Genomic DNA, 4,659 nt, shown 5'->3' with positions numbered 1-4,659 from the left:
TTTACTGCACGACAGGATATAAGCTAAGAAGCTGTTTTAAAACAACAGTGAACCAAGGTTGGTGTTTAACGATTTACTGCACGACAGGATATAAGCTAAGAAGCTGTTTTAAAACAACAGTGAACCAAGGTTGGTGTTTAACGATTTACTGCACGACAGGATATAAGCTAAGAAGCTGTTTTAAAACAACAGTACACCAAGGTTGGTGTTTAACGATATACTGCACGACAGGATATAAGCTAAGAAGCTGTTTTAAAACAACAGTACACCAAGGTTGATGATTAACAATTTACTGCACGACAGGATATAAATATACCAATCATGAGGAAAAGTAATAACTGGGGTACATGAGCTCCTTATATTCATTTTAATTATCATTTTATTTATCATCAAAAGTTGTGGCTGCATCAAGTATTCCATAATGGATAGAGCCGTGTTTTTTGTTTTTTTTATATAATTTATGTCGCTACTTGATGGGACAACGAACTGTTATTGCTGTTCAGGTTCATTGAGAACTGACAGATAATTTCAGAAGTATCCACAAAACACAGATTCAGGAAATATTTTTACGCAGAGAAGAAAATGAACATGGTCAGCATTGAAAAGAAGAGACATAACTGAACAAATAATTTTATTCACAACAATTGTGCGAGTCTTCACACTTATTAGTTTATCGTCTAAGTTCAGAACAAACGTTAAAAGTGCGGTATACCACAATTGAACACTACATATGTGATTATAGGGTAGGAAACTCCCCACTCATATCAATATGTAAAAGTATTTGAATTATCCTATGTTGTTGCTGTTGTTTGTTATTAACCACAAAGCTACACAAAGGGCTATCTGTGCTATGCCCACCACGGGTATCAAAACTCGGTTTCTAGCAGTATAAGTCTGCAGACATACCGCTGTGCCACTGGGGGGGGAGCGAATTATCCTATGAGTTTGCTTGTTTGTAATTAGGCACAAAGCTACACAATGGGCTATCTGTGCTCTGCCCACCACAGGTATCGAAACCCGGATTCTAGTGTTGTAAATCCGCAGACTTATTGTGCCATTGGGGGCTACCCTATGAGATGGGTTTGTTTCTAGTCAGAAGTTTTCAGGTACAGAGCCAAGTTCATACGAATTTTTATCGTGTATGAAACTCTTTCTGAGTAAAAGGTTTAGTAGACGTTTCGATATTCGTTTAAAAGGAAAGTCATACTACATGCTGAAAGCCCTCAAGATAGTTTAGAAAAAATAAATGAATATATTTGACAAAAAGATATAATAATAAATCACATTAGGGTTTGCCCAGGAATTTCACAAAAATACTAAGAGAACATACGGGTTAAAACCATCTTAAAAAGCAGACCTGTCCTTGAAACAACCCTCAAGACCTTCTATCTTAATGGCTAAGGCTACTAAAATATTGATAATAACAAAAAAGTTGATTTTCTGATTGTTAGACAAAATTCAATCCTTTGTTCTTCATATTATTCTTATCATTCTAGTTTGTTTGTAATTAAGCACAAAACTATTATCTGTGCTCTGCCTACCACGGGTATCTAAACCCAGATTCCAGCATTGTAGGTCCATAGACATACCGCTGTGCCACTGGGGGGGGGGGTATTATTCTAGTTTCATAAGCTTACAGAAAAAAACGGCTATGAATATTTTATTCAAATCCAGGCAGACCTACTAAAAATCTCCTGCACAGGTCATAGAACTATTTTTATATTGACTCTGGAAAGAGAAGGAGAGATTTTATTAGTTTTTCATCGCTACCGGCCAAGTTACTCTTCAAAGCCATTCAAAAAATGGCTAAGCATACTGTGCCAAAATCTATGCACAGCTACTAAACAAACTCCCCCGCAGGTCATAGAACTATTTTTATATTGACTCTTGAAAGAGAAGGAGAGATTTTATTAGTTTTTCATCCCATGTTGCATTCGCCCGCGAATGTTAGCCTCTTTAATTTAGAAGAATCAACTTAAACATAGTCCTACAACCTTCACAGAAGTTTGTTTTGTAGCAGTGCATAGATTTTGGCGCAGTATACTAGCCGTTTTTATTGTAGGCTTCAGTACTTGATTGGCTTTGAAGAGAAACTTGGCCAGTAGCGATGAAAAACTAATAAAATCTCTCCTTCTCTTTCAAGAGTCAATATAAAAATAGTTCTATGACCTGTGGGGGAGTTTGTTTAGTAGCTGTGCATAGATTTTGGCACAGTATGCTTAGCCATTTTTTGAATGGTTTTGAAGAGAAACTTGGCCAGTAGCCTCGCCATGCAATTACAACATGGCCAATTTTGACACAAAAAAAAATCGTGAAAAACACAGAAAAATCGAAAACTGTCTATGTCACTGCTGGGGAACTGCAGGAAGGTATCTTTGTACCAAATTCCATATAAGTTGGTTGACATATACATGAATAGTTCACGAAAACCCCAAATTGTACTTTCCTCGCTGAAAAATTGAGTAAAAGACAAACATTCCAAAATTTTCTATACCTCTGTTTGGGACTTGCAAAGAGTATCTTTGTGCCAAATTCCATGTAACTTGGTCGAAACAAGTCTAAGTAATTGACCTCCCAATTATGCTTTTTTTAGCTCTGACCCCTTAAAAAGGTTCAAAATGGACAAACCCAACTTATTTGCATGTCAGTGTGTTGGGTGCAAGAAAATTTAGCTGTGCCAGTTTTTATCTTGATTGCTGTAAGTATTACCGCGCAGGAGCCCAAAATATAAATTTTGTGGTTGCTTGATCTTTGACCCCATAAAATCCTTTAAAAGGCCTAAATGATAAAAAAAAACTAATCAAGTTTCAACTCAATCCGCCGAGAAATGAAAGATTGGCATCGACTGAAAAGTGTTTGGAAGAAAAAAGAAGGAAGAAGAAACAATAGAAAAACAATATATATATATATATGTTTCTTTGCGGAGATATGACTATTTAAGTCATTACTTTGGTAATTTGTGAGAGTCTGTTACACACTTAATGTAAATAGTTTTTTATATCCAGAATGAACACAATAAATACATGTAACTACAATACACACACATATTACGTTCCCGCGTCACGTTGTCCCCCTCTTATATATACCAGACTACCCTATCTAGTAAATACTAGAGCATTCATGAAGGAACAAGATAGTTCTAGAAACTAGAGGGCGCCACACCAGTCACGTGACCTCGATGTCGCAACAATATTAACTTCCTAGAATGGGAATACTGGCTGTTATGATAAATTTCATTATCCAATCAATAACAGTAGGAAGCGGGTAATTATTTTGGTCTCCCTTTCTGGTGACAAAACTCCATACATTTATTACTATGTTAAATTTTAAATAAAGTTTTCTTCATTACCCTTTCTTCAAATTTTGTTATCTCAAAGATGGTTCCTCGTGATGTTTTTTTGTTGATCTCGGCCATTTACATTAGATGTAAAGGCCATTTGTAGTTTAAAAAGGGTGTTTTTGTAGACAGTGAGTAATTGAACTGCAGTCACAGGGTATTGTTGAAGTTAACGTTCGTTCGTGATACTGTTTGTTTTAGCGCGAATATTGAGATTAAGTGTATCGCAGAGTTATATTCGGAAAGAATAAACCAGTTTTATTAAGTAAAGACTTGTGTCGTTAAAGTTTCGTCGGAACGAAGTTACGGAAAAATCAATTAACAAACGGAGACGTAACAAGTATACTTTGAATCAGACGAACGTTACGACTAAGCGACCGAATCAAAGTATCGGACGTAACACTAACTTTGAATAGATTCACACGAGCATTGTTATAACTAAGTAGCTGAACTAAATACCCGACGTAACACTAGTTTAGTAGATTTTCCACTTCTAGTACAGAATATATCCAAACTTTAATGAGATCTGACTAATGACAGTTAACTGACAACACACTTATAGGAACATCTTACGGTTTGGCGTTAGAATACCTCGTCTGTTATTATTAAATTCTTTATTTCTTTAATTATATTCATCTGCACTGGTAATTGTCTCATGTATTGTAGAGATGAAAACAAAACAAATGATAAAGATTTATGGAGCGTTTACTACAAATACACGCAACAGTATAAATTTACCCCTGACAAAATATAACAGCAACTCTTAACTTGTAATAAAATCAAACTTAGTAATAATATGGGAGTTATATTAGTTAGAACAATCGTGGGATGAAGTTGGAGCGAGCGTGGCCCAGTGGTTAGCGTGCCGGACTTTGCATCTGTGGGTCCCATGTTCGCATTTCGTTACCGCCAAAAATATTGTACTCCGCAATGTGTGGTCGAAAGTGCGTTATAAGGGTGACAGTCAAATCCCACTATTCGGTCATACATGAGAAGCGCAACAGTTGGCGGTGGGTGATGGTGACTAGGTGCCTTTCTTCCAGTCTACCAGGAACGTCTAGAGCAAATAGCCCATGAGTAGCTTTGTGTGTTTTTTTTAATTGACACAAGATTTTTATTGGTTGTACATAGTAAAACTTTTGTTTATTTTGAACAGAGTTGTTTAAACATTTGTTTAACAACAAGTAAAAGCTTGTATTGGTCTATTCTTTCATTGGGGGTGTGTCTGTGGGCCAGACTAGTTTCGGAGAATTTCACTCCTTATCAATGACCCTGGACACTACCATCCAATGAAACTTCAGACCAAACCAAGCCTTTATAGT

The sequence above is a fragment of the Limulus polyphemus genome, unplaced genomic scaffold, assembly GCF_000517525.1.
Source record: "Limulus polyphemus unplaced genomic scaffold, Limulus_polyphemus-2.1.2 Scaffold7317, whole genome shotgun sequence".
Taxonomy (NCBI): Eukaryota; Metazoa; Arthropoda; class Merostomata; order Xiphosura; family Limulidae; genus Limulus; species Limulus polyphemus.
The sequence above is the reverse complement of the archived record's forward strand: the minus strand, read 5'-3'. Positions refer to the sequence as shown.